This window comes from Bradysia coprophila (genome assembly GCF_014529535.1).
Source record: "Bradysia coprophila strain Holo2 chromosome X unlocalized genomic scaffold, BU_Bcop_v1 contig_39, whole genome shotgun sequence".
NCBI classification, from domain to species: domain Eukaryota; kingdom Metazoa; phylum Arthropoda; class Insecta; order Diptera; family Sciaridae; genus Bradysia; species Bradysia coprophila.
Genome location: NW_023503329.1, coordinates 3,747,127 through 3,771,338, shown reverse-complemented (window position 1 = coordinate 3,771,338; position 24,212 = coordinate 3,747,127). Strand labels below are relative to the sequence as shown.

Sequence of the window (24,212 nt, the reverse complement as noted above, 5' to 3'; positions counted from 1 at the left end):
AAATGCTGTCAAAGAGGCAGTCAGAAGGCAGTGAGCTGCTAACACTAATACATTTAAGCAAATACAAAGGGAAATGTCATAATTATAGAGAGAAACCAAAGCCGTACGAAGAAAAAGTCGACATTGTTTTTTGCGTTTTTTTAAAGAAGATAATGTTGTGAGTTTTGATTTCAATTTAAAAAATAAAAAACTGCGTTTTTTTCAAATGTCGTCGAACAATTTTTATCTTAAAATAAGTCAACGAATCAAAATAAATTTAAAAGATGCGGCTGTTTCCCGACTAATTACGGCAGTATTGTGCACAAAACAAATTTTAATTTTAATTTTAATTTTTCCGGGTGCCAATAGTCTCTTTATTATTCTGCACCCGCACCCGGTGCCATTAGCCACAGTATTATAAAGAGTATATTGGCACCCGGTGCCGATAGCATATTCGTTTGAGAAATGGAGCATATGTAAAAGTGAATATGACTTAAATAACGATATCATAAGACGTAAGACCTCAAAATACCGATGAAACGGCCAAATTATGTAATGTAGTTGCCGAAAGTCATACATAATGCATACGTACATTCTTCAATTGCACCAAGTCTATTCGGTATTTTGCCACAGAAACCGAATTGCATAAAATCAACGAAAATAAAAATTAAAAATTCCAGTTACGTTTCCATGTTCCATGTCGAGGAAAATTATCTGTTCAACAGAATTACATAGACAATTTATGCAGTGATCAATGACAACGCAGAGAAAGAGAGAGAGAGAGGCGTTTGCCATCAAGTTATGTACATTTTAAAATGGTTTTGTACAAGGAATGTCGGCAAATGCAATACTTTAGATAGGAGACGCTATACGCCGTAATGAAATTACATGGTTCACATGTGTCTGATGTCTATATATATCTATAAAAAAAACGAACGCTCGACAACCCACACTCCCAATCCCATTTAGTTTGAAAATTATTTTTCTAGTTCATTCAACATGCAAATTTTATTTAAAAGTTCTTTTTTGTAAGAAGTCGTTTCCGTACTGTTTTTCATCGGCATCTTTTGAATTGAAATGTATTTTTAAAGAAGTGTATGGAAATGTGTATCTTGTCTATTGAATTGAGTGCAAGTTTCGCTTTTCATGCCGATTAAATTTAAGCTCTTTTTTGCTTTTTATTTCCATTTTTTTTCACTTTTTCAAGTAGGATGTTCTCAAATACCATTAACCAATCGAAGTGATATAAAATTGCACGGATAAAAATGAATAGAAAGCCATCCATTTGATTGTGTTACGACAATTTTCGTGGAGAACAAAAAAGACGACTACAAAATAATGGGAAATTTATTTATAGCGAGAAAATGGAAAATTATACTAACCTATCCCACACATTACGTCTGTATAATAGTGGTCAACAGACAATAAAGCATTATTTATTGAGTGCAATAAAATTCATAAATACATTGTTGCCAGCCTCCCCGCACATATAACTTCATATAAATCATTAAAATATTTTATTATAATAAAACGGAAATACAAAAAAATAAACGAAAGAAAACGATAAAACATCTCGCTTTACACTTTGTATTGCCATCTAGGTACACCGATTTTATCAGGAATGTTATTGTTGCCAAATAATGCGAAATGATTTTTGATACATTTTTCAACCAGTTTAACATTGTCATCATATAAGAAGCACGGGCAGACAATAAAACGCAATTGTAGATTATTTAAATCAGAGAAAAATCATCTGACCGAATGAAATCAAGTGTCATCTGCTATCGACAACGTCGACACAAGTAAACAATGGTTTAAGCCTAGTGATTTCTTATGTAGTAAAATATATGTTAAAACTAACGAAGTAAAAGATTTCACAACAAGTGATTGTCTTGGAAAAAGAAGTAACATATTTAATGGTCGTATGCTGCTTGTACAAGAATTCAATAGACAAATACTCGAAAATAATTGGTGGAATCTCGATGTTTAGATAAAGACATATTGATAGAGCGCTTTCGGATATAGACCATGCGTATGATCTAAAAATGTACGTTTGATTTGAGCCTATGAAACAACTAAGTTGTCACCCAGCGGACGTACATAAGACCGGCTCTCCAAAATCTATTTTAAAAAATAATCAAATAAAGCGGCCGAAATATGTGTTTTCCACCTAACCTACTCCAAGCGTCATACAATTCAGCTTTCCCATTGAATTTCTTTCAAAGATGACAAGATGGGCCTCGCAAGATATAGCACAAAAATGGAAAACGAAAAACATTAAGAAATTCATACATGTCAACAGTTGAAACCCCCAATGGAAATGTCCCCTTTTTCTTGCGATCTCAAATTACATTTCAACTTTTACTTTATCGTTACACAGATCTTTCTTTTATGCTAACAAAAGCAAAACTCTTGTGTGTATGACTGTTGTATTCATATATTGGCAGTACTTCAAAACTATTCAACAAAATGATATCATCGAAATAATGTCACTTATATGTACACACAGTACACAACGTTCTGTTTGCAAAAGATAAGAGATTGTCTTTAGAAATTACTCGCCTGTCTTGTCACCTCAATCCTTCAAACAGCAAATGATTAGATGATTTGCCTCAACGTGCGGTGTGTGGGTGGTTATGTACAATGTGTGTGTGTGTTATGTTGCACTGATGGCATGACGTATAGGGGTACCCGTTTATATACCGCTTTTTCATTTAATGCAAACAAAATGTCATTGAAAATTCCATAATGACAACCTGTGCGATATTGCGATATTCATCATACATAATAAGACTTCGTCGACTGATACAGAAAATTTGCTCTCATCTACCTCGCTGAAAAGAAAATATTACGCAAGGGAAGTGACTTTCAAACAATGCTATCTAACCATCATACGGCATCGAAAGGATGTCACCCTTAAAATAAGCGACTGCGAGTAATGTATTAATGTATTTTATCATATATAAGTTTCGTTTTACCTTATTATATGTTGATACAGACATATTATAACGTATAACATAATAAAATGCGAACTGATAAAATGTATTTTAGAATATTTTAATGAAAATTATAATACAACACCGTTTTACCAGAGACAAAGTAATATAACGTATCTAGACCTAAACGTATCATAGATACGTTACGTATATATACATATGGATATGTTGCTACACGCAAATTATAAAGTCTTCTATTTATACCTATATGAGTGTATAGCAGCCAACGTGGTGAATGGATTGTATACAAAGATGTGCATAATTATAAACGTTTACGTTTCTCTCGTCTATTAATAATTTTCGTTGATTAGCTTTCTAAAGAAAATTGAGTTTCAAGCAAGGAGAGTGATGCAAAAAGAGTGGGGTGAATGTTGTATATTGTATAACGTTGTTGCACGGCATTATGTGTATTCATTGTGTATCGTGTTCGATGAACTTAGTAAAATGAGAATTATATTAATTATTTAAATGAACCGAATAGGGAAGGAACACGGAACGCATTTTTTTTAATTGAACACCACGAACAGAAAGAGTGTAACCCATCAATGGGTTCCAATGATTCGTTGGATGCAAACATTTTTTCCATGTTTTAACAGATAGGATTTTGATTCGAACATATTTTGGATTTGTCCACGTTCAGCCGACGAGCAGATTCATTCCAGAGCTTCACTACATTCGCAGATTTTTTTTAAACGAAATTCCACAGAAATGGATAATGAAATGAACGCTGGAATGAGCGTCTAACAAAAGTCTTAATAGATGGAAAAAATTATAGGATCAGTGAAAACATCGAGTGCGCGGTTACGTATTTTATTGCAATAGATAAACATCCACGAATATAATTCCTTGATAACTTGACCAACCAATGCTCAACCGATTTTTAAAAACTTTTTTGTTATTGAATGAAGTATTGAAATCCTCAGATGAAGTTCGAAAAAGGTTGGTATCGATTCAACTATCTGGGAGTAGTTCTCAAAGAAACCATATATATTCTTTGTTAACACGATAACTGGACTTAAACCCCGACTTAAAAAAAATGTTTGGCTGAGAATGGAATTCCTGAGGTTAGGTTCCACGAGATATTATGTTGGTCTAACGATCTATCTGCCGATGCCGTTTCTAAGCGAATTTTTGTATCGACTTCAATAGTGATTTTCTTGTTATGTGATTTTGCCTGGTTACGAAAGCGAATAAACAGAACAAAAATTAACGAGTGTGACGTTTCACACGAGTTTAAGTTCCATTGAAGACATACGCCACTTCTTACCCGGAACATTTTATAGACAATAAGAATCTAATGTGAACATAATAAAACCAGAAAATGAAGTTATATGAGCTAAAATTAAGTATTAACGTTTCAAAACGTTTCGAAGATTTTTAGTGAAACTAGACAGAATTATTAATGAAAGATTAATACCGTTCTAGTAGTTCCTTTACTAATTATATTTTTGTGGCCAAATCAGTAAATAATTACTTATACAAGAACTATTGAGAAGTTCAGACAGTCAAGGCATCTGACCCACCCAACAGTGAGGACCTAGTATTTTGCTTGCAAATTCATTTCATTAAGAAACAAAGGCTGAAGTAGTGGTAGATTCAGGACAAACGAAAATCCAACAAACATTGGATTCTTGCAATTTCATATACAGACAGTCGTTGTGTCATTGAACGAAATCATCTAACAGTATGGTTTTGATCTAAAATGCATTCTATTTCATTCCGCAGATTAAATAGATTGTGGATTTGAGCACTATTTCACAGGACTCTTAATGATTGACGCTATCGGCAAGTAGGTCACTTCTGTCACTTCACACGAACAATATCTTCATGGACAAACAATTAAATTGTCTTACAAATGATGTTTTTTTAAATTGTGGAGTTCAAAAGATCGAAAATGATGAAAATGTTATTAAATCAAATTTCGACACAAAAATAGTATACACAAGGAAGCCATACACTTATTCATAACGCTACTCTACTTTCCTTTCGCTGTTGTTTCTATAAATGAAAAATGAATATTTTGTTAACGGAAATGACTGCCTGCGAGCAGTATTATATGGTACAGCATTAGTGCAAAATCTGTCTGATAATTCAAATGTTCTTATGAAATGTTACATTTTTCATAGGGAAACGCTGTTTCGTACATTTCGTCATAAAATTACTATTGTCTGCGCTCTTTTTGTCAACCAACTTCACTGCAATGACATTTCACTGCTATTTACCAGAGTGAAGTTAATTCACCATAAAATTGAGCGCCTCTGCAGGCCGACGGAGGTTTCGTTGAGAACGTAATCTTTCAACGTAGAATTATGAAATGGATAAAAGGTGGGTAAATATGAATACATGAAAGTGGATTTTAACATTTCGTTTACGGTTTGTAACACATCCTTTAAGCCGAACGATTTGAGTGCTTTTCTTTGAATAATTTGATACTCACCTATGCCGTCAATTCACCTTTGACTACAAAACAATATATATATATATGATACACACAAACACCAAATGGTCATATATGAACCGACACTCTGGGAAAGTTTTTTTTTTGATATACAAAAAACAAAAACTTTTCAAATTGAATAAAATTGTATGAATAAATGAAATGCTCAATTTGGAATGGGTTCACCATTCTGTGAATTCATTGAATTACTTGAAACGTGCTCAAATAAAATACTCAAGTTTCATTTGGGGAGCAAGGATTAAAGAATTAATACTTTGCGGATATGAAGCAGGTAACACTTAACTAAAAAGAAATATAAAAAATAAATAAATAGAGTGCCACGATTCAGCATACGGCCACACACACACACAACATCCATTCAATTCGTGCAATGAATTTTAAAGGGAAAAAACAGATCTAAATATACAAAATGCTCGGGTATGATGTGGTGATACACCGACCGTAAAGGATATGCTTTCGGTACAAATGAACTCAATTCAGAAAAAGCTTGTAATACTTTTGAAACTGAAAAAGGTGCTCAGTCAAAACGACCTTAGTTTCTAAGTACGATTTTCGTCTCGTTACACATATGTTTTCTGCTCAATAGCAGATATTTTGTGGCTAATATAAACTGTGACCTATTATACAAATGTTTGAATTAATGCTAGACCGGGGGCAGATTTTAGTGTGTGTAGCATGTACTGGTAGTGTATCGAATGCTCGATAAACTTAATGCTCTAAACTAAATTAGAGACGCAAATACAACAAGCCGAATGAAAAGTAAATCCTCACATTTCCAAGCCACTGATTTCTGATTATTTTCCAACCATACCGTGGTGTGCGTGCGTGTATGCAATGTTTATTGTGGTTGTATGATGAGAATAATAATGCTTTTGTTCTTAAATTCAGCGAACGAATATTATCGTACATCGTATCTAACGATAAAGTATAAATTTTCATCACATCACATCTATAATAATCTTGTTAGGTTTGCTTATACTTAATTTAATCCATTTGAAGCATTTAATTTCCGCCCTTTGTGAATTATAACATTTATGTAACTTATGGATGCGGTGTGGTGTTATACATTCATACAATACGTTGTGTATGTGTGTTTTCCTTGCACACCCAGGTGGGATATGGATGGTTGGAATGATTGTGGTGGAACACATTATTTTGTTTGTTGCTTGGATTTATTTTCGTCATGTAATAGAGTGTTGCCATGAATATTTGATTATTCCCATTGCTTCTGTTTTTCTTTCTTTCTTCTATCAATCATTTCCATATGTACGTATTAATCTTATACCCGGCATATAAGTCGGAGAGGTGTGTTTTGTCGGTTACTTACATTCTGCCGCCAAATTAATAAATTTGTTGACATATTAAGATGATGATATGGCATAGCAGTTGATTTATAAATTTATAATTTTCGGTGAAAGGGCCTTTTCTCTTGATTGGTTGCTCTTGCTCGGTAGATGTAGATGACGTACTGCTTTTGAATATATATATTCCAACGTTGTTTAGTTGAAAAGTGAGGCACTTCTCGATTCCGTGGACATAGACTGAATATTTTGAAAGGACATATCATAGACTTGATTATTCGATATGAAGGACAAAATGATTTGGAACGATAAAGCGGGCAATATAAAACAAAAGCGAAACGAAAAATTCGACTTTCAGTGGACATCATTCGACATTTCCGCGGATTGTTCTTCTGTGTGGTAGACGACTGTGTGGTAGAAATATGATAAATAAGCGATTTTAAATACCGACCAGTCCTACAGCAACTACAGTACTTCCAAAAAAAACTCTCAATGGAAGTAAAATTATCTCCAACCACACTCACACGAAATATTTCAGAAGACAGGAATTTCGTCTCCATCAAGAAGGAACCCGTCAGAAATCCCGGGCCCAATACCGACGAGAACAAATTCTGCATAGGATTTTTCTTCAGTGTATAGCATGAACATAACGTTCCTAAGCCCAATCAAGCTTCATAATCTGGATATTTGGGGTATTTGGTGCCCTTAACGAACATAGATAGAAGAAGAATGACATGACAAAACCCATTCAGAGATGAATTCTGTGTACAAATATCTGAGTTTAACTTTAGGCGGAGATATAACCAGCTTCAGGAGGATTTCTAAGACTCTGATGCATAGGCGTGGCTCAGAATTTCCATTAAGCATGTGGTCCAACAAACAGGTTATGGTCCTATTAGTGTATCTATAAGTTGTGACATACCACATACATCGGGAGCTAGAAGGTGTATAGTATATTTGAGTGTGCTGTCGAACTTAGCAACTTAGCATACGTGAGACGATACCAATTTACCTCAGTTAGGACGGTGTTGCATGTATTGGCGAGAACAAGAGAATGTATCACTATGACAGCATATGATGAAGTTCATTTAGCATACCAATACAGTTATAGTAACTACCTCACAATGAAACCAATAACCGTCTTCATCAGGTAAGTATTTTCCTGATTCAAAAAACACATTATCTGCCACAGACAACTATATTTTCCAAGCATAAAAATGTAAATATGGTTATCTTAAGCTTAATCGTAAGGACATTTGTATAAGGATTCATTTCCTTCTTGTTCCTTGATTAATAAAATGAATTGAATTGAATTGAATAAAAGGTGCCTGTAGACGCGTCAGACTCGGTCAAAAGTAATTGAAAAAATATTCTGCAGTGCCCAACCAACTTAATCTCAAATTTTATACACAATTTGTGTTCACACACAATTGTGTATGGTACTCGTATGATGAGTGTGTGTTTCTATTACCTAAATTCAATTTAAAACGTCAGAACCTGTATAATGGACAGAACTTTGTCTCGAGATCCTTTTTATTTAAATAAACAACTTGTATCAAATAATAAAAATGAGAAAAAAAATGTGTATCAATAAAGGGTTAAAGAAATCGATAGACACCTTCCAGTATAAGCCAGCTAGACATTCTGTGGGCGTGTGTATTACTTTAACATAATAAACAATTTTATATAAATCTATGTATGGTGAATGGAATTCCTTTTAAATCGATTGTATGAGGAAAAACCGATCTCTTTGCTATTATTGAATATATCCTGACATCAATGTGTATTTGAGTTGAACAGAAAATATTTGAATATGTCGACGAGTAGTGAAGACTTACATATACACACATTCAATCGAATAAAATGGGTAAAAGAATTTTCTTTCATGTCCCAGGAGTGAATGGAGAGTACTTTCGTTTGCATATATGATCAAAGTGCGTTTATATATATATTTTCAGCCCGTCGCGTTGCAAGGTAACATAATTGGTATTTATGCTTAGAGTGAAAAAAAAATTACAAATTGCATACCCATCATTGTCAGGCTGGAGGCGATTGCTACAGAAATTCATAACAAAAGCAATTTTTCACATTCTTAACGAGATTTGCATTTTAATAGCGAGCACCGAAGGTGTTGCATTTTCTCTTATTATTTTACACTGTGGTATGGAAAGCCTATTTAAAATTTAAAAAAATTGAATGCCACAGAAATTTAGAATATTTATGCTGGGAACAGTATATGATAAAATTAGCACACTTTCTAGCGTAGAAAAGATCATTAACAGAAATTGAAATATATATTCAACACTTTAACATTCTTAAAAGAAGAAGTTGAAGCGCACTAATCTTCACCGACCATCTGAAACCATTAAAAGTGAGGAAATGCACGGCCGTTCAACAATGACAGTGAGACTGCAAATACGGAATCCGAAGAGTCTCTGATTTATATCACATCTCGCATGCAAAAATTATGCAAACATTTTTCACAGCATCATTAGCCATTCACGCCGTTAAGGGTGCTTTAAATATGAATTATGAATGAACGGATGAGTATACAGCGGACAGATTGTGTATTCTGAGTTTTTTTTTGTGTGAATCGGAAGCTCATTGAATTTACTGTTTGTGTTAAGGTTTTGATGATAACTTAATTTAGGTCACCAACGGTAATTTATTTCTCTTTCATCCTGTATTTTCAGCGGCTTAATTTTTAATTTTCTTGTCTTTTATAGGAAAACCATAAGTCAATTGACTGGCTCAGAGCATAATTATTTATTACAAATATTTGAAACTCTAAAACTCTAAAGGCACCGCCTGTTATTCGGATTTTTTTTTTAGAAATTACTGAAGATTTAGGATTTTTTTTTACTTTTAGGAATTTTAAGAATTAAGAATGAATTTTTAAATTGAAGATTTTTTGGGAATTTCAGATAATTTTAAGAGTTTTAAAGTACAATTACCCAATAAATATAAACTACCAGGTCTGATGTCACCGCTGGAAAAAATGATTTTATAAAACAGATTCAAACGAACTCATTTTCATATTATTTTGACATGAATAATGAGTGCGTTCAAGATAAATCGACCAGGCCATACCTGGTTGTATGAGTGGATCAGCTAAAATTTATGACTGTCGTTTTGAAAGAGTGCTACACCCACATTACTAGTGCATGCAGCACAAACAAGCAGAAACTAAATAAATGATTGGTTACATTTAGATATTTGAATTGTTACCTTTCTCGTTGTAGACACTTTCGCTTGTCGCCCTCACTTCGATCAGGCTACAACTCGCGAAATTGCCTAAAATCTACCGTCCACCTGTATCTGCTCCAAGCACTTCTTTCGAGTTTGTCATCATTTAAATCCGTTAGGATAAAAATGAAAAATCTCGTTTTCGTTTTGGACTTCGCCTCAAATCATCAAAATTCACACGAAAACTCTACTTTTCATTTTTATATCTCTGGTCAATGACTAGTAGTCATGTATATTACTATTATTTGTCTATTGTGATTGAGCTTTGCCGGAAGTGAGTTCATTATATGTACATGTCACGTCACAGTTGGTTTGTATGGTCCAGTATACTGCCAAAATCAACGCTGTAAATGTAATTTTTTGCGCAGACTATTCCATTCATTTTTATCTGGAAAAATATTGTACCAAAAATGTACCAATTGCAGAGAAAGAGAAATATTTTTTTTTTTTTTAATTTCAAATGTTTTTCGAATTGGCGCTGTTATTAATAAATCGAAAATGCGAAAATGTTATAGATTTTCCGCTTCATTGAAATATAAAGATAACAGTTCACTAAAATCAGTTGTGACAAAACAATTAATTAAGTACGTTCAACCATCCACTAACGAATTCCAAATATCGCTTTTAATTCAACTTTTCCGTTAATCCGTAAATTTTTCTTTGTTTTTTCTTTCTTTCTTTCTTCTTTTTTTGTGATAACGTGCCTAACGAGAGTTTTTCAAGTTTGAACAGAGTAACTCTACCAAAACACCCTAAATATTTTAAATCAAATTATCTACATACTTATACATACATCTCGTACATTTTGCTCACTCCTTTGTTCTCATCCATCCCACTTATAACATACACCAGTGGAAATATACTTGCTATTATGGGGATAGATACTAAATTTGTTATATTAAAAGTACCAGCAATGTGTGCGGTGGTTTGGTTAAATAATTACGAAAACTTATTCTTGGGAGTATTTTTGATAAAAGAAGGAACCATTCATTTGTGATCTGAATACGGATACGATAAGTTTATTGTGTAACCTTTGCTTGTGTTTCAATATTTTTTTCAATGAAAAAGCCAACAATCAGTAACTGAACTTGAGCTGTACAGTTGTTGGGGTCTTCTCTGTCTATACTTCCTTAGAAAATGGTTCCAGATTAATCAATCCCACAACATTTTCAGAGTAACTTCTGCAGTTTGATGAGCCTTCAAGAGTTCGTCTATGTGCAGATCCTGACCACGTACGAAAACTCGTAAGATGGGAATCCTCTATGATTATGGAATGTCCCTTCCGGCCCCTGTATTACACCATTACAATGGTTTAGCGCTCTGATGGTGCTAATGACGGAAGTAAGTACGTTTTGATGCGCTCTGTACACTGCGTACTGGGCTTTAAATTTGAATCAATGGTAAAAGAAAAAGCCTCTGATAATTGAATTACGAGATTCATACCAGTAGCTGTAATGTGATTGATTGTCATCGGTAAAATAATAACAAAAAAGTACTTTCCCCAGGGACATGAACTAATCAATACAGCAACGTGTACAACATTCACACATCCACCACCATGGTATTGAAGAGTAAAATTTTTGAAAAGTTTTCCAAATTAATTCCAGCGAAAGACAATGGTACAGTTACTCTGTTGTATACGCGGCACTATATCAATGCTTCGATTCCATTTCCAGCAAACAAAACTTATCAAAATAACGAAAGTGATTATATTCAATCACACCTCAACAATTTATCCCAAATCTCTTTATGTCTAGCAGGGAACATTTACAATACACAAACGCTAAATCCGTTTCTGATCCTTTTTTTTTGTTAAAGCACAGAGATGGAATTATTTTATGAAAATTTCCGAAATCATTAATTGAATTGATACATCGCAGACTCCTTATTATACGGAGACGTTTCAAAAACGGTTTTATTTCTATATATGCGATAAAATGGCAAAAGGGAATTTGCCAAATTATTTTCCGAAAATAATAAATGGATAGAAATATTGTATCAAATGTTTACATTCAAGATTCGGGAAAACTGTAGGTAATGGCATATATAGGAGAGAGAGACGCTACGCTCCATGGATCTGTTTGTTATTATTTTAAAATTTCCATTAAAATGTTATCTTTTAAAACAGATTTTCACAGTGGGTACGAAGAGCTACGAAAATTCATGGTGGTGAATACGTGTAGGTCTAAATCTAAAATTCTCGCATATAATTTCAGTTTGTTTATGTATTGTCTGGAAGTAGATTCGATAAAACTGATGGCAAAGGAAAATGTTGAAGTTACCAGAGACTTTAAGTCTTCATTTTCTATTATATTCGATAATCAAGTGGGGGGAGAGGGGAGAAAGGTATTTCTGAGCGAAGTTTTGTTCCGAAGGTTTTAATCATTGAATTGAAACAAATTTAATTCTAACCCGAAGTTTTGGAACCAGGTTTTTTTTTGTGGTGATTGGTTATCGTTTGTTAGGTGTTTATTAATCTGAAATAGTCGAAAATTAAAAGGAAAACAATCGAAACACTAGACAATCATTCGAATAAAATATTTGGGAATTTTCTTACACAAAAATTTGTATTTACGATGGGGTATCGAAAGAAAATGAAGAAAAATAAAAGTTCGGATTGAAAAGACGGCTGATTACATTGTGGTAGTCCATAATGGCATAGATTATCAAAGAAATTCGTATACGCTGAAGTTGTATCAATTTATTGACTCTACTTATTCGAAGTTCTTGACACATCGGACTGCATCATTCATAATATCACAAGTCTCGAGAATTTCAATCTTTTGGAGACGAATTTATTTCTCATAACTAAGTCAAGAAATGGATCGTCGAAGTCCGATAACTTTATTTTAACAGGGTCTATGAATTTATGGGATTTACTAAAAAAAACGCCAATACCGCAAGCCAGGAATTACTACAATAGATTACACCGAAATAGTAGTGTAATAAACTCGGTAATAAACACCAAATGCATGGAAAACATTTTCCTCTATTTTCTTGAATTCTCCCACATTTTCCTTAATTTTCCCACATTTTCCTTAATTTTCCCAAACAACGTTTTTGGGAAAATGTGGAAAAACGACTTCAGTAATCATATTTTAAGGGTGTCAGCGATCAGCTGCATACAAACTTAAATGCTCGGCTAAAGCCATTTTTTCGCGTTTTACCGTTTGATTTTCCCTGAAGTTGATGCTTTCGAAATATATTTCCTCTAATTAATATCTAATTGTTTGCTGAATACACACAAGTTCTACAACGCTACAACCCGGGCCGAGGCTTAGGTCGATTAAAAAAAATCGCTCGCTCTCGCCTCTGAATAGTTGCATGGAAATGTAAAGTAAGAGATTAAAGAAAACATTTTTTGCTTACTTGAGAGCAAAAAAAAGGACAGATGGATGGCAATGAACGGCAATAATTATGTCTCGGAATTATATAAATAAGTTCGACGCGTTTCCTTCGTCTGTTTCGCAATGACGATCACCTGAGCCTTCCTGTATGCTTTAGCCGAATTAAATATGTCGTTTCAATAGTTGAATGTTTGTCAAATTAACGTTTATTGTAGACCTTTTACTCTCGACAGAAAGTATTAATCAAGTACAGCAAAATTGTGCGTCAGTTGCAATTAAAGTCGGTAATTGCTTTTCGCGTTGAATTTTGTGTTGTTAAGTATACAATTTATAAAATGTACTTTTCAAATGAAACGATAACTTTTTGCTGAAAACGTTTTCCCTGTTTTTTTGTTGGTTTTTTATTATTTCTATCTTAACAACAAGTATCTCAAAACGATTCCTTCTATCATATTAAATTCATAAAAGTGGGAACATAACATTTATAATATGCAAACTTCGTATAATTTTCAAACGCTCTTAAAGTTATCTGCAGAATAATTACTACAAGTACCTACTTTTACCAGCGAAGTGTTATAATTTTTGATGATGTTTTAGCATGTGTAATATGATTTTAAGAGAACGATCATATTTTGTTTTATGAAATCATTATGGCACGTACAATGTGCTGGCTGGCACTGGGATCTATGTTCCCCTCGTATATGTACGGAACAAAAGTTATTTGTCCTAGAGAGGGAGACACAATTTATTTCGGAGTTGGTTTAACGTATATGATGCAATGTACAGGCTACACGCAGTGAGAATAAAAGTTTGATTTTAATTGTTGCTGTGTGTGGTGGATTTTATTGAAATTTTATTAATTTATGTCGAAATAGCCAAATAATAAAACGTGTTGCAATAATAATGGTGAAGGTTTTAAACATGGCAAAATGATTCGAATTTATTGAATATTTTCAATTAAGGTGGTGCGTTGAATAAGGTAGTCAGACTTTAGAGTTTCTGTCTGTGAAAACGTTAAACAATTACAAAGTTTTAATGGGTGGTAAGAAATTTGCATCGTTTCCGAAAACTGTCCCTTGTCGGCGTTTCAAACTCAGCCCTTTCCCTTCGCTGTTGTATTGTATATATAACCAATAAACAGCAAAATTGTACCACGTCTCGTCACGAGCTATATACCCGAGACTTATGATCAAGAGCTAATTACAAATGGTAAAGTAAGTTTTAGACGAATTTTACGTTATTGCTACTTTGTGGCTATGTTCAACAGGCACATCTGCGTCTCGGATGCTTGAATTCTTTTAGCCCACTTACTACTGCTACTGTTTTCTAACTTACACCACTATAATGTTGACGCTACAAACAAAATGGTCAATTCGAAATGCACCACTGCCCCACTGGACTCAGACAGAACCAATTAATTAAATCGTTGACAGTTGCAACTTCCGTATCAAGTATAAAATTACATTCACTCATCAATCGAAAGTGTTGATGGTTGATCAGTAGCTAATCAATACTATCCCAGGTAATGAAAGGGCGGATGAAATTTTTGGATACAGGACACTGTGCGTCAAATAAACACTTGGTTAATATGGGTGTTGTGGACGACTAAGTTGGCCAGATGAAGAGACATTGAAACAGCTGAGAACGTCTTGTTGCACTGTCCGGCGTTCTATAAAGTCCAAATAAAGTCCCTTGGAGCCTTCCACGTGAACTATAGCGCCGTCTGTAGCATTCATCCAAAGCATATACTAATCGATGAGGTTCTATGTCTATGGGAAGTAGAATAGTCAAAACTCCACTTAATTATCAAGAATTTCTACGTCTGTGATACGATGATTTAATCGAGATTCGAGATACGTAATCACGGACCAAGTCGTTGATTTTTGAAATGAAAATTAAATTGCGGGAGGTCCGAATCTTGTTTCGCAAAGTTTGACCCGATCAGTTTGCGATTCGCGCAGTCCAATCGGATAAAATTCGAATCAATCGATTATTAAGGATGAAGAAAGAGGAAATTGTTTTCATTTGTTCAGAAGAAGCTGAGATTTGTAGAACAGTTTTTTTACGAGGCAAATGCAACAAAGAGATGAAATCCTGAGTAAATCATAATCGACCCGTAAGATCTTTAATCCACGGATCTATGACACGCAAACACATCAGTTAGGTTTTTGATTATTTTAATATCAAATCGACAATCTGAAAGTTTGTACTACCCTATTAAAACCCATCCCCCCGTTGGCTAAAATTCAGCTCGGAATTCTAAACGAACAGAAAAAATCCCAAATTGAAATTTACATACACCATCTCCTCCAGTGCATATTTTCTGAAATTTTTTTGCGCTTAATTATTTACCCGGAGAACGATAAACCCTTAAAGGTACATAATTTGAAATGAAAATGAACTAAACATGAGAAAAAAGGAATAATAGTCTAATACGACAGTCAACGGCTCCGTACATACAGCGCACAAAAGTAATAAATATGAAAACACCGACCGTTTTAAAGATATTATCTGAATACCTTCCTCAAGACATTCATACCCAGATGAAGTCAAAGTCGCTCAGAAAAATATCTAACTTCAAATAAATTGGTTTACTTGGAGTAAGAGGAAGTTGTTCTTGCTCGGATAGAACAAAAAAAAATGAATAGAAAAAAAATTTCCCGTGTGTCGGTGTTGAGATAGTATGGAAGGTAAAATTTATACAGACAGTGAGGAAAATAATATATAAGTGAGATAGGTCGGCCATTAAAGACCATTACAGCAAATTGGAAGAAGAATTATCGTTGCGTCACCTCTGATTTCATCTTTTTTTTTCTACTTTTATACATTTCGCAGCTGGTGTTCTACTCATATGCCATAAACTATATATATATCCTTGCCAACCTTAACTCTATCCTCAAATACACACGTACTGTATGATGCTATAAGGAATCGTATTCTAGTGTGTGCACATGGTTGTATGATGAAAGGGATCTATAAAATGTGATGCTTGGGAAAATAACCAAAAGGTGAACAAAATAATGTGTAACAAACGGGAGGAAGATGTGTTATAGGGTCGAATTAATGATGCTTTTAGCTTCAATAAATACATTTTTTTTCCTTGCTGCTACCGTCGAGTTACGGCGACTGGCTATTGAGAGGGAAGTTGGTAAGATTATTGATTAAATCGAGTGACAGAAAATATTTCTCATAAATTGATTTGATGTACTGTCATTGCGGATTGGTTAGGTGGTGCGATTCCGTAGAATGGGCTATGTTCTCTTTATTTTTACAACCTTTTTTTGGTGCTGATGATGCGGTGCTGTTTCTTCTTCTTTTCGCCTTTGTTTGTTGTTATTAAACGTTTGATTTACACAGATTAGAGATAATACGAGTAAATTGGCATTGATTGGTGGAAGCTGTTCGTTTCAATTACTGCAGCTAATTGGTTCATAATTTATTTATTCGGATGTGTGCTTTAGGCGGAACCGTCGACTGTCTCTCACAATTCTATGCTACGTTGGATAGGACATACACTATAAGAAGTAGTGTCTGTCACAGGTGCTAAGAAAATATTTTGTGGAAAAATTGTATGGGCTGTCATGCAAGCAAGACGGAAATAGATGGACAAAGATAGATTTCACACGCACATCTTAAAGCGATTGTTTATGAGCACCCCAAAAAGTTTACTATTCCAACTAAAAACTAGTAGGGTAAAAAGCAGAATTGGAAAGACCATAGAGATTAGGACCGATTTGGAAATTTTGTGCATAAGCTTCTCGAAGAACCGATAGGAAACCAATACAGTCCTGGTAGAGAATGTATGAATTCCATGAAGAATTTTTCGTGAAATATCTGGCAAATACAACAAACTTACTTATCGCATACGGTGTGTAGTGTATTGAAAGACTAAATCGTTGCCCAATTGTTAATCCAATGAATTTGCAGAACAAAAACTACTCCTAGAGATATTGTACTATCTTCATACTGTTATAAAATATCTCTCCCCTACCGTAGTTTTTACAAGTTGTCTGCTACCAGTGCCGGACTGGCCCTATGGGCGTTCGGGTGATTCCCGAAAGGCGTTTTGATTTTTGTATGGATAAATGGCAACGAAGAACCTTTTGAAAAATGTTTTCATAGAAAGCCCTAAGGGCTTTTTTGAGCCAGTCCGGCACACACAATATTTAATACATTTCAACATTGGCAATAATTATTTGACGAATGATGATTAGTTTAACCTGGTTCTATAGAACCTAGGATAAAATTACCTTATTGTCTACGAGACGGTCTTCTACAAAATGTTCGATGTTCGTTCCAACGCTTTATAGTCTAGTATGTACATACCTGAAACCAATAAAAAAGATGAAATTAATAAAAAAAACTTATTTTTCGAAATAAATATTGCAGTCAAGTAACTCGCCACAATATTCTTGCAGTATCTGAATTAAGTGAGTATCATACAAAATGCATAATAACCACAAAATTAAATATGTTTTGCATACGACAATAATTAGTAACACGTAAAAATGACATGAAATAAACTAGATCAACAATTTGTAAAAAATGACATTCACATGCTTTGTGGAACATTATAACACATTAAATGTCCATAAATAACAATTACACTAGTTGCATTACTCAGTCACACATTTTGTCATAATCTGAAACATTAAATTGATTCAATTTAATTGAAATGGATTGCGGAATTTTAGTCCAGATGTTTTGATTTGCAGCAGCGATTTGAATAATAAACATAGCTAGAATTCTATTTGTTTGTAGCAACAACATCAAAACCATGTTTTGATTGAAATTAAATTTTTGTATTCAGATGCATTCCTCTAGTAGGGTTTTGAAAAAAGTTATTCTTGCAAAAAGCGTAGGTTCAGAATTGTCCACTTACTCTCATGTGACAACTTTGATTTTAGTTTGCCTATTTTCTTACAGTTTGTTCGCCTTTAGAAAACACAATTTTAGATTAGTCCTCGATGTTACCAGTAATTTTAGTGATCCTCACGATCCCCAGTATATGATAATTTAGCGTGAAATTTGAATTCGCTAAGAGATTTTTAAATTTTGTGCCAAAATATCATAACAGGGTTGGTGAAGTACTTGGCGCAAATAGTCCTTTAAATGGACTCCTAGGTTTTAATTTACGTTTTCATTGAGTTTTTTTCGTTCCATATAGACTAGCAGCGATTTTCTTTACGTTTTCTTTGTTGACAAAAGCAAACTTTTATTGCAAAGAAAATTATTTTAACGAGTCAAAAATAAATATTTTTCAAGACAAAAAAAAATATTTGCACAACGATTTCGTTTAACTACGCTGAAAACCCAATTTAAACAACTATTTGCTACAAATACATGTATATATTAAGCACGAATATGAAAATATTTGTAATAAATAAATTCCCAATTTATTTGTCCCAAATATATTCACGGTGGGGCTGAACAAATTCTAAATAAACGTTTAAGTTTCCATCCCGGTTTTCCTAATAAGTGAGTTGGGGGAGGGAAGTGCTATTCAAGTAAACAGGTTTTGGCAAAATCGTCTGAGCTGTTTCTCAGGGCTTGTGAAACAGTGAGGACTGAAGACTTACATTGAAATTGGTAGAGGGACCAATTCTAAGATTTATAGTGTAAAAATAATTACTGTCGATAATTTTTTCAGTGAACAATAGCAGCTGAAAGTCAAAATTTATCCATGTTGAAAGACTGACAACTCCTTTACATTAGAAGCAACCCAGGCAGCATTTGAATGGTGATCCCAGACTAGTCTTCAAATAATTTTTTTTTGTGTAAATAAATTTAAGAAAGTTGCACAACCTAATGAGAATTGGGAACGTAAAGTGTTGGTTATGTGTTACAAAATGTGACAGTACCAAAAAAGGAAAAGAAGAAAAGAAACTATGTCGATACTTTTCCATGCCCTCCCTTTTTAATGTACCAACATTTCGACCAGAAAATTTTCGCAATACAATAGTGTCCCATAGAATCGTCCATATTCTTTATGGATTTTCGTATTATTGTTGCATTGGATATGAAAATAATAAGCCCATTAACGTCAACAACCAAATAACACCGAAAGGAAAATAAAATTGTTTTCGTGTCCCCTTTAAAAAGAAAAATGGAAAACCTTTTACACCTTATCTGATCAAAAATAAATGCCTTGCGATAATATTTATTGTCAAAATATTTACGCATAAAATATGAATTCCACACACACACACACACATAATAAAGTCCACTCACTTTGTCGATTGAATTCAAAACGTTTCAAATAAATAAATCCTCCGGCTATGTATACCTTTTTAACATTTAAACAGAGCCTCGTTATCGAAAATGTGCATGAAGTACAAAAAAAAGCGAAAGAAGGGAGAAAAAAAAATTATAACGACGAAAAGCTGTTACTATTCTTTCATATTTTCTGTGTTTTTCGGGGTTGTATCCGGTCTCCGAAACCGGAAATCCGTAGACCTTATCAAATTCTATTCACAATTGGGGCTGCGTATACGAATAATGTTGTGCATGCTTATAATGCGATATAAAAAAACGAAATAAAAATGTTCTGAGTAGCATATAAAATGTCTATTCGTTTAAGAATTGCGCATTTTTTTATTACAAGCTAAGCACATTCGTATAATGTGTCTTGAGTTTAATCTTTTTTACGTTCCAGTGGTGCGGTGAATTGAATAAAAAAATGGTTGGCTATCAGCTACACATACACTACTATCAAGGTAGATAACATCTTTCTTTTTTTATATTAATCGTGGTCTCTATTCCATTAAATTTCTTTTGAAAATATTCATTTTAAAATCGGCTGGAAAACTTTCGTTTCTTTTGTGTACAATTAACCGACCTGCACCATACACAACAAAAGAATTGTAATATGAGGTAAAGGTATAAGTTCGAATGGAACTACAATTTGTTGCTTAGCCACGGGTACAGCTATTTGTTACGTGCCACGATATTTTTTTGTACAAAATAATAAAAATGAATAATTGAAATTGAATGGAAAGGCTTTCCTTTCCAGTGAAAGCAAATTTTTGAAATTGCTTCCGGGCTCTACAAAATACAAATTATCCTAGTTACGAATGCTAAAATATCGATACCTTCTGCGTCTTCCTAAAGCAGTTAGGAGATGTATTGCTGTTAGTGAAAGTCATTCGCTTTCAAACAAGGCATATTTTTGAGAATGATAATTCCAAAATAATTCAGAATTAAAGTTCACAAAAGCTTTCCACCACCGTTACGACACAATGCACAACGTCATAAATAAAAGTGGTAAACAACCAAACAAAATTGTATCTTAACATTTAATCGAGTAGTTAAACCGTCAGATAGACATCGCATCTTAGTATGAGACTTGAAACACTTAGTTTTGTACTTTCGCTTCATTTTCGATGTCTAATTTTCATATACATTTTTCATCATTTTCGTACAAACTTATGACTTACTCAGATGGGAGTCTATTTTAACCTTTGAAACTGTCAAACAAACAATTCCATTCTAATGTTGTCTAAAATTTAAAATTGTATGTTTTCAATAAAATAAATAAACTTTTTTTGGTTGTACCACCGTTTCCTTCGAGCTGTGGCTAAAAAAAATATTTTTGGAAGTGTGCATAGAAGTTAGTGTCACATATGTCCTCTTCGTCCAATTATTTGTCATAACTTAAAATCGAAAAGAATTGAATTAAAATCTAATGAACGTTTCCGTCGAACTATCGGAACAGGTCAGGTGAACCTGAAAGATGTCGAACTATACGATTATTGATAATAATCCAGACCACAGGAAAATTCGCTTCAACTTTTGATATGCAGATAATCTAATCGAAATATTTTAGTTTCAATGTCCTCCCTTGGACTTACGTTCCCTGTCAGTTACTTGCACTTTATTATGTCGAAATTATATAATCCATTTGAAAACAGCTCGAGTATCTGTCGACTCCTATTACATGATACGCCACTGATAAAATATTTTGAATTCCAAGCCAGCAGCGAGGCTGGAGAATGTATAATGCTCTACGAACTCTCGAATGTCAAATAGAATATTGTTATCTTTGCGACACTAATGGTTTCAATGAATGCAAGAGAAACTAATAAATAACTGTAATGGGTGGACGTATGTACGCGTTGCATAAATATGAATAACAAAACTAAATATACGAGAAAAAAAAGTCCTTTCCTCTCTCCCCACTCTTCGTCTTATTCATCTTGCTCCACACACTAGGACACTGACGTCCTCCCAACACAGAAAACATTCATACTCGGTAAACATAAAAAATCTGTTTTCCATTAATATCCGTTTCATGAAGTTGCATTTATTGGTATTTTTGACCATAAAAAAAGCTCATTCAAATGTGAATTTCGTATTATTGGGATATGTGTGTGTACAGACATAATATACACGGGATTTTCTAATAGTTTTGATGTTATGACTTTCAGTTTGAACATATTTCATTTCATTTTCGTTTTTTACAACATGGATTTAAGTTTTCTATATGTGGAAGTTTTAACATAAATTCGAAGGAATATAAAGTTTTTAGATTTAAATGAATGTTTTTTTGTGTGTTCATTATTATATACATATATACTCCCTCTTTTATAACCTAGTCTACATCAGTGGCTGGTGTGGATATTATATTATTTTTTCTCGTTTTATTTTGAATTGAATGATGGCTTTCGGATTTCAATATATGTTTGTATCAGCACATATTGGTACATTGAAGATTACGTGGATTATGTGTAGGGATAACAATAGCTAAAAAGCCACACGTATACTACAGCATCCAATGAATGCTTTTAAAATTAGAGTTCAAATTGCTTTTTTTCCTTTTTCATTATATGCCACCGGAACAATAAAATGAAACCCTATTATATCGAGAATGCTAGACCCTATTGCATATATTGACAACTGAATTCAGTGAAGCACACGGGCCAGGGAAAAAAAGAGTGTTGTGCCACCTCTCTCTTTCTCTCTCTTGTTCCGTTATCCTCGTTGACGGTCGATCGTATCGAATAAATGAGTTTTACGAGGCCACTTTTGGTCGGTAATCAAATACCCTGATACCCTTTATCTGTAACTACACTATCTGAATTATAAGCAAAATTCTCTCCCCCACGAAACATCACATCATAAAGTAAATAGCGCACACAGTGAAAAAAAAGGTTTAATATACCCGTGCGCTATATGGATATCGATTTTAATTTCTATTTTTTTTTTGTTCCTCGAGACTACAATGTTGTTCTGACCATATCAGCACTCACTCAATGAGCTTTAATAAAAAAGCAAAAAAAAAAACTTTTTTTTTTTGAAAATTTTACGGGTGTTTTCCGTTGATGAATATGACATATGTAGTGTGTGTGTCCATGTGTGTGTATGATTTTTATTTTAATTACGGAAAAACATGAAAAACTCCCTGCTGTGTTGGCGCTATTATACGGATTTCTGTGAAACGAGAAAAAAACGGAACTAAACAATAAAATAATTACAACCTCCAGTATTATTAAAATGTCCATTGCTTCGGGTGCAACATTGACATAACAATACAAAAATGTAGCCTTTATAATAGACCTGGCATTACGTATCTATGTTTATTGGACGTTTTAAAATTATTGAACCAATTCACCTGGAAGCCTTTTTTTTAATTACACAGCAATAATTGAAGTCAACCCACCATGGTAATAACTTATTTATAGCTTAAAAATGGATACACCGTTCACTGTGTCATGTACTATTAAATTACGAAACATGTTTATGTGCCGCATTATAATCATTTTAGCTCCCGCGCTTGCTATAATACTACACCCGCATTCTATTTGCACAAAATCAGATTGTTTTCGATATTCATTAAATCAATTTTAAGTTGTGTGAATTAGTCGAGACCTACATGAACAGCACTTTACCCCGCCACCTTTTTTTTGGCATAGTTCCCCGAAAGTGGTGAAATGCTATGAATAATGGATTGAAATTGTCGCCTTCTTTTCCTCTTTCTTCCGCCAACCATTTATCGCATTTCTATTTCCACCAAAACAGAGAAAAACACCGTTTAACTGTTAAACTAGCAAACTTGCACTGTACGCGCCGCTGAATACATCGTTTTCAAATTGATAAATTATATCGTCATTAGCATTAAATTACTGTCATTATCATAAGGACACGGCAATATTGAAATAGCTGAATCGAAACCCCTATTTGTGCCAAATCATGTACCCTCAATTACGTGAAATCATTTCACTACACCTACGCTACATAATTAGATGCTGTGATTTTTGTTGTTAAAAAAAGTCGATGGGAAATTCGATGGCGAAAACGAGAGTTTAAAAATCCTAAACTATTGTGAATGTTATGTTGGGAGATTTTCCTTGAAATCATTTCCAATAAATGGAGGCGTAGCAATTAGGAAAAACGTAGACTTCAGAAGATTTAGCAGAACCAGCCGGGGTTCAGGCAAAATGACTTGTGAGCGTCACATCAAATCACGATCAGTTTTATAGATTCTGTTAACCAGGCTCAAAAGTCACATCGGGTGATAAGCTGAGTGGGGTCGATATCAAGGTTAATTGCGACTAACTTATTAATTTTCGATGTGCTTTAAAAACACACCAGTTATGGACAGTCTGGGCCTGTTCTGGAACAAAAAGACTTTTCAAACGCATATTTTTCTTCTCATAGAGAACGGTCCACTTGTATTAAGATAAGCAGCAAAAAGTGCTACTTCAGATATTTATAAATTTTATTCATCGAAGATACACCGGATGTCGATAATGAAATTGATATTCGAGATAATCAAAAATAGGACTCGAGATACTGATATTATTGGAATGGTAATCGTACACACAATATATCTGAATTCTTGACAGCAACGTTACACGAGTTTTGTCGTTGTGTGAGAGTAATTTCG

The 24,212-nt window shown here is 33.8% G+C and overlaps 1 protein-coding gene across 1 annotated transcript in view; it reads right to left on the bottom strand.

The window, feature by feature from the left end:
* The window catches only part of LOC119069857 (protein timeless homolog), a 241,190-nt gene that overhangs the window by 92,579 nt on the left and 124,399 nt on the right, over positions 1-24,212 (bottom strand). The window lies entirely within an intron of this gene.